The 7620-nt window shown below is 51.6% G+C and overlaps 2 long non-coding RNA genes across 2 annotated transcripts; both read right to left on the reverse strand.

Moving 5' to 3' along the window:
- Positions 1–810: 810 nt before the first annotated feature.
- LOC138923223 (uncharacterized) lies at positions 811–3406 on the reverse strand. The gene is made up of 2 exons (XR_011436541.1): positions 3101–3406; positions 811–1131 (listed from the first exon to the last, which is right to left on the reverse strand). It is a non-coding gene; the product is annotated as an uncharacterized lncRNA (long non-coding RNA).
- Positions 3407–3918: 512 nt separating this feature from the next.
- LOC111772445 (uncharacterized) lies at positions 3919–7381 on the reverse strand. Its single transcript, XR_002806317.2, has 3 exons — positions 7248–7381; positions 6434–6575; positions 3919–6276 (listed from the first exon to the last, which is right to left on the reverse strand). It is a non-coding gene; the product is annotated as an uncharacterized lncRNA (long non-coding RNA).
- Between the last annotated feature and the right edge of the window lie 239 nt (positions 7382–7620).

The raw sequence follows: 7620 nt of genomic DNA on the forward strand, positions 1-7620 counted from the left end.
AGGGAATCTGGGGACCAGAGAGCAAGTTAGAGGTAAAGTGAGGACGAGGGTGCCCTTTCCCCAAAACCACGCCGTCTCCCCCAGTCTGCACAGGGGTTATCGGAGCAGGAAGCCACTGTGCTTTCCCAACCACAGCAGAAAGGTGTCTGACAAGAAATCCTTTGATCAACAGACACAGAGAGTAATAACGATTGTCTCTGTGACAAAAGTCATTAACGTATGCACGGCAATTTACACTGTGGGCCGCTCCGTGTATAACTCATTTGATGCTCACAATGACCTATGAGGTGGATGACGGTAACGTGCTTGTTGTGCAGATACAGCACCCACGGCCAAGGAACATGAAGTGACTCTCCAAGGTCACCCAGCTGGGAGGTGGCACTGTAGGGATTTGAAGGCAGACCGTGTGGCTGCCCTGCCTCGGTCGTCACAGTTGGACGCAGGGCCCGGCCTACAAACATCCAGGTACAGGGACAGGACTGTGGAAGTGGGCAGTGTACCGGAATGATCCTAATTAGAGCCTGCATCTAAAACAAGAAATAAGACAGCTATGAAGGACAGCTTTGAGTGACTAGGGAAATTTGCATATGGGCTCTATGTTAGATGATATTATTGCGATAAGATTGAGTGTCTTAGTGGGATCGTGGTAGCACGGCCGTGCAGGAGGATGGCCTCGCTCTTAGGAGACAGATGATAAAGCGTGTGCAGTGGAAGTGTCATGATGTCGCAACTTTCAAATGTTTCAGAGAAAGAAGTATAAAAGGAACAATAAAGCAAACATGGCAAACGTTAATAATAGGTCAATCTAGGTAAAGGATAAACAAGCATTTATTGTCATATCTGTTGTTTGTGTTAACAAATCATCCCTGAATTTAGAACAGCAGCCGTTTATGATTTCTTGCAAGCCCCGGGCTGGGTGGGTCATGAGTCTGTCTTCAGCTGGTGGGTGGGCTGCAGCCGGGCTGATCTGGGGTGACCACGGTTTGCACAGCTCAGCTGTCCCCCACGAGTCTCCCATCCCGAGGGCGGGCTGGCCTGGGCGTGTCCTCATGGCGGGGTCCAAAGCAGGAAGAGGAAAAGGAACACACGTGCTTTCAAGCTTCTGCTTGCCTCAGTGATGCTGCTGTCCTTCTGTCAAAGCAAGTCACAGGGCCAAGGCCAGGCTCAGTGCAGGGAGACGCTTCCAAAGAAGGTGACACAGGGGGCAAGTGTCGTTAATGCAATCAATTTATCACAATTGTATGCAATCTTAACTTTTTAATAAACTTGAAATCTTTCAAAATAAAAAGAGGGCTATATTAGGGTACTCCAGAGAAACAGACCAATAGGAGATATATATATATATATACACATAAAGAGCGAGCGAGAGAGATAGATATGAAAGAGAGAGAGAGAAAGAAATTTATTATAAGGAATTGGCTCACATCATTGTAGAGGCTTGAGAAGCCCCAAGATCTGCTCCCAGTAAGATGGAGACCCAGGAGAGCTCACGGTGCAGTTCCGGTCCAAAAGCCGGCAGGCTCGAGATCCAGGAAGACCTAACGTTTCAGTTCGAATCAAAGGTGAAAAAGAGCCCATGTGCCAACTCAAGGCAGTCAGGCAGGAGGAGTCCCCCCTTACTTGCAGGAGGGTCCGTGTTTTTTTCTATTCAGGCCTTCACCTTATTGGATGAGGCCCACCACATTGGGGAGGGCACTTTGCTTTACTCAGTCTTCCAATTCAAACGTTAATGTCATCCTGAACACCCTCACAGACGCACCCAGAATAATGTTTGACCAAATATCTGGGCACCCCATGACCTAGTCAAAATTCACCCTAGTCATAAAATTCACCATCACAAGGGACAGAAGAAAAAAACCAATCTAATCATGTCACTCCTCTACTCAAAACTCTTCCCTACGTCCACTAAAAGGTGTTTACAAGAACGTTTGCTGCAGCTTTACTAGTCAAAGCCCCAAACTTGAAGCAACCATGATGTCCGTCAACGTCATCATGGATAGGTAAACCATGATATATTCCTAACACGGAATAGTAAACAGCAATGAAAAAGACTGAACTGGGACACGCAACAGCACGGATAGATCTTATTTACGAGCAAAAGAAGGGAAAACTCAAAAGCCTGCACACTGTAGATCTCCAATTATACGACATTCAAGAAGAAAGAAACGCATCTAAGTGGTTGTCTTGGGGAGCCTTTATTGGGAAGGGCCATGAGGGAATGTCCTGGGGTGCCATAAATGTGCTGTATCTTGATCTGGGTGGTGTTTCCATGGATATGATCATGTAAAAAAATTTATTAAATTGTACACTTAAGACTTGAGCGCTGGGGCCGCCCCATGGCCATGTGGTTAAGTCCGCGCGCTCTGCTTCGTGCTCGCCAGTTTGGGTCCTGGGCGCAGACCTAGCACTGCTCATCCAGCCATGTTGAGGCGGCGTCCCACATACTAGAACTGGAAGGACCTACGACTGGGATATACAACTATGTACTAGGGGGCTTTGGGGAGGGAAAAAAAACAAAAATCGGGAAGACTGGCAACAGATGTTAGCTCAGGGCCAATCTTTAAAAAAAAGAAAAGACTTAAGCTCTTTGTAAATTCGATCTCGAAAGGATGGAAACACACACACATAACATCTCTTAAAACTTGGGTTCGCCACACCCCTGCGTAAGACCCAAACTCCTGAATGCTCAATTCAATTTAATTTAGTTGAGCACATGTTTATTCTCTCTCTCCAAAGTGCCGGGTTTAGCAAGCAGGGCGGCCTGCTAACCTCTCGCTGCCTCGCGTAGGTACTTGATAAATGTGCGTGAATCCATGTGGGGACCTCCAGGGATGGGGACCTCAAGCGTACTGGGGCATCAGATGGGCTGTGGGTGGCGTCTCTGGTTCCTGGCTCCTTCCAGGCCCACTTTGGTGACTGCGCAGTCACTCCATCTCGCAGGGGTGGCTCCCGTCCCCCTCCTCCACCCAGGCCCGCGGGAGCCAACCCTGCCCCTCACTGCCGCACACTTTACAGCCATTGTCAAACATAATGATTCTTACCCTGGAGAGAAATTGGGTTCCATTTTATATTTTATTGCCTCAAAAAGGACGTTTCTTACCTTCACACAGTCTGCAGCCAGCAGGAAAAGGACGATAAATCTCAGCCAAGATTTCCACAGAGATAGATGCTCCAGCAAGGAGACCGCAGTGTCCCAGGCGGGGAGAATAAACAAGCAGTTTGTTTCTGCCTTGCCGCCCCACAAATGTGGGGACAGGTGCCCTGTCCCCAACACCACCTGGCAGCCTCAGGGCTGAACACAGAATGGGGGAGGGGCTGTGGCTCCAGATCCCCAAGAGAGAGCCAGGTGGAAAGAACGGCCTGAGCTTCAGAACTTGCGCCTCCTCCTGCCCTCCCATCCGCATTCGGCAAAAGCTTTCTTCCCCGGGAGAGGACGCAGATGGTTTGCCAGGCACTCATCGCGTGCCGGCCATGTGCTTTATCACGTGTGGTTTTCAGAGCCCCGGGCTGTGGGTGTGTGTGTTGTCCCATTTTACAGAGGAAGGGACTGAGCTTCACGGAGGTAGGCATGCAGCTGGGGAGGAGCGAACTGAAATTTGAACACGGGTCTTCTGGGAATCCAGTCAATGCTCCAGGGGTTCCCCTCGGCTCCTGAGGAGCTGGCCGGGGAGACCAGAGAGACGCTGGGGCGGATGGCAAGCAGGAACCCAGGGCCACGGCTGGACAGACTCCTCTGCTGAAGGCCCGCCCTGGGAGTTGCCCTGAAGCGCGGCCACTGTAGTCACTTTCCCTCAGTCGCTGTGTGACTTGGACAAACCTGTTAGCATCCCCAGAGAGGTTGCTGTCTTGCACACAGTCACACAGTGAAAGGCAGAATCAGGACAAGAACTCAAGCCCTGTGACTCCTAGCCCAGGGCCTTTCTTTTCTTTTTCCCAATTTTTTTATTGTGGTAAAATACACATAACATAAAATTTACCATTGTAACCATTTTTAACTGTACAGTTCAGTGGTATCAAATACATTCATAATGTGCAACCAGCAGCACCGCCCACCTCCAGAACGCTTCATCTTGCAAAACTGAAACTCTGTCCCCACCAAGCAATAACTCTCCTTGTCCCCCGCCTCAGCCCCCAGCAACCACCAGTCTACTTTCTGTCTCTATGAATTTGACTTCTCGGGGTACCTCAGATAAGTGAAATCATACTGTATTTTTTCTTTTTTGATTGGCTTATTTCACTTAGCATACTGTCCTCAAGGTTCATTCACCTTGTCCCATGTGTCAGAATGTCCTTACTTTTTAAGACTGAATAATATTCCATTGCATGTATAGACCACATTTGCTCACCCTCTCATCCATCCAAGGATGCTTGGGCTGTGCCTGCGTTTGAGCTGTCGTGAATAAGGATGCTGTGAACGTGGATGTACAGACATCTCTTCCAGACCCACCGTCTTTCTTCTTCCCCATCATCCTGTCTCACGGACTGTCTAACAAATATCTACTGTTGTTCCTTTCTAACACATTTGAAAGTGTGTAGTTTAACCATTGGTTATTTAATAACATCGCGGAGTTGTAAAATCTAGCACAAAATAAGCCAGTCACACAATACCACATATTGCACAATCCCGTTTCCAAGAAATGTGAAGCACAAGCCAATCCTGAGAGACAGAAGGCAGATTGACGGTAGAGTGGGGAGCAACTGCTAACGGATACTCTTCTGGGGTAATGGAAACCTTCCAAAATTGATTGTGGTGAGGGTTGCACAACTCTGTGACTATACTAAAAAACATTGATATTTTAAATAGGTGGATTTTATAGTATGTGACTTATGTCTCAATAAAGCTTAAAAACATCTGTTAGTCTCTCTCAGCCCCAGTTTCCTTGTCTGGAAACGTGATCGTGAGAGCTGCCTCGTGCTGCTGTTATGAGGCTGAATTAACACTTGAAAACCTCCCAACCAGATGCCCAGCCCACAGGAGAAGCGCCCCAGCCTGCTTTAAGCATGATGTTCTCAAGAGCACCAACCTCTCAAGAGGCTTGAGAGGGATGGGGTGGGGAACATCGACAGAGGGTGGTCGAGAAAATTCTGTCTGAGGAGGTGACATCTGAGCAGAGACCTGAAGGAAGGAGTGAGCCATGCAGCTATCTAGAGGAAGAGCATTCCAGGCTGAGGACACAACAAGAGCAAAGGCCCTGAGGCAGGAGCATACTAGTTGATTTCAAGGGATAGCCAGTGTGGCTGGCGGGCGGGAGCGGGAGGGTAGAACAAAGGAGGAGTTCAGAGAGTAGCAGCGGAGCAGATTGTGTGGGACTATGGGCTGCGGAGGGACCTGGCAGGGCTGTGAGCAGAGAAGGGACATGACCGACTATGGTTTTAGCAGGACCCCTCGGGCTGCTGGTAAACAATAAACTGGCAGGGGCAAGGGTGTCATCAGGGAGACCATTTAGGGGGCCACAGCTACCCTCCACACAAGACTCGATGGTGGCTCTGACCAGGGCAGGGCGGTGGGGATGGGAAGAAGTTTCTGGCTTCTGGTTATTCTTTAAAGTCAGAGCCGACAGAATTTCTTGAGACGGTGTGGGTGTGAGAGAGAGGCAGCAAGAACTACTCCAGGGTTCTAGAGCTGAGCCGCTAGGCAGTTAGGGGAGCCATTCACCAAGGCAGGTGGGACGAGGTGGGGTGAAGGAGAGGGGTTTGGATCTGCTAAGGCGGGGAAGCCTGTTGGGAACCCTCAGGATGGCGCAGGATGTAGGAGAGCTCCAGGGTCCCTGATCCACGCTCCCAGGGTGTGGAGGGCCCAGCCTGACCATCAAAAGCCCTCCCCAAAATGGACAGGCGTAAGTGGGGAAACCCCTCTGTCCTTCCCCCCGTCGGGAGGAGGCAGTGTGACCATGCTCAGAAGGAAGATACAGATGATCGCTGAGCAGGAGGCCGGAGCAAGACCTTGTCACACCCGCTCTGAGGCTGGGCCTCTCCTGAGAAGTTTCTGAGAGGTTCCCCAGAGGCAGCCTGGCTGGGACAGAGACCATTGCTGGGCAGATGAGGTGGACAAAGGCCTCGAGGAGCCAGCAGCTGGAGCTGGGCTCTTCCACTTCTTGGCTGCCAGGAGCGAGGTACCAAGTGCATGCTTTCCAAGGATGCCCTGGAGCTGGGAACGGACCCTGCCGAGGCTGAGAAGAAGGATCCCCAGAGGCTGCTTGCTCGGTCCCGGGTGGGGCTGGAGGAAGAGGAGACCAGCCTGTGTCCAGCTGGACACAGCACGGGAGGCAGCCGCAGCTGAGGAGGAGCAGAAAGTGGGTCAGCAGCCCGGGAAGATGGAGCAGCGGCCCCCTGCCCACTTCATCAGCCACGACCCGCGTAGCTGGCCCACAGTCGGGCCGAGACCGCCCCTCCACCCCGGGCCCTTGCAGAGATCAGAAATGCTGAGATGTACCCGGACGGAGACCTGGAGTCTGTCCCTCCGCAGGGTGGCCAGCCTATTCCTTGGCTTCGAGGGCATTCACACATGCATTCGGTCAACACATGTTTCTTGAGTGCCTACCAGATCCCGGCCACTACAGAGCCTTGGGATACCTCTGTGAACAAAACAGACAAAAGTACATCCCAATGGCGGGGGCGAGGCACTCAGAGACAGACGAGAACCAAAGGAAACAGAGAGAGGAAGTAAATTAGATGGTGTGTTAGAAAAGAATGTGGGCCGTGTAGGAAAACCAAAAGAAAAAGCAGAGCAGAGTTGGAGGGTTGGGAGTGGGGTGAGCGGTTGTCATTTTAAACAGTGAGGACAGAGGGGGCTCTTTGAGAAGGTGACATTGGAAGAAAGACTTGGAGGCGGTAAGGAGTGACGCCCCGGCCCAGGGGTGCCCCTTAACTTTTGCCTCCTTCTCCTCTCTTCCTGGCCCTCCCCAGGGACCCCCATTTTCCTCCCCCTTATCCTTTCCCACCTCCTACTCCCTCCTCTCTCTCCCCCTTTCCCTCCCTCCTTCCCCCTCAGAGAGGCCGGGTGTAATCATGATGAAAGATGGGGAGTGGGGAGAGCAGAGAGAAAAGGACGGTGGAGAGGAGCCCCGCCCTCTCATAACGCCCCCAGCCTGGGAAACGGGGCTCCCAGGGGAAGGGGAATGGGGAAGGGGCTGGAGCAGCAGTGGGTCCCTGAGGGGTGCCTGTCCCCCAGGGGGACCACAGGACCAGAGAGGCTTCCAAAGACGTAAGAAATATGGTTTGTGGGGAAGGGGAGACATATGGCTTACCGCCTCCATAGCAGGGCCAGTTAGAAAACTGGAAATTAGGTCACGGTCTCTGTAGCCAGAGCCGGTGTCTACAGCTGAGCCAGGTCTGCCCTGGGGCTTTGTTTCAGGCTGCCAAAGAGACAGGGAAACTGCTGCCAAGTTCTGGTAACTTCCCACAACCTCCCCTCCACATCCACGCCCTCCCATCAGGATACGGTACCCACCAAGTCTGAAGGTGGGGGCGAGGGGAGGACATAGGGCATTGTTTATGGGGTGAGGGAGGCAGCCCGTGGCAGCTGTGCCCTTCCCTCAGTGTCCTCCAGCTTCACTATTCCACATGGCCACACACCTTGGCACTGCAGGCCAAACCTCAAAAATCCTAAATTCTACATTT

This window comes from Equus caballus, chromosome 2, assembly GCF_041296265.1.
Source record: "Equus caballus isolate H_3958 breed thoroughbred chromosome 2, TB-T2T, whole genome shotgun sequence".
Classification (NCBI taxonomy): Eukaryota; Metazoa; Chordata; class Mammalia; order Perissodactyla; family Equidae; genus Equus; species Equus caballus.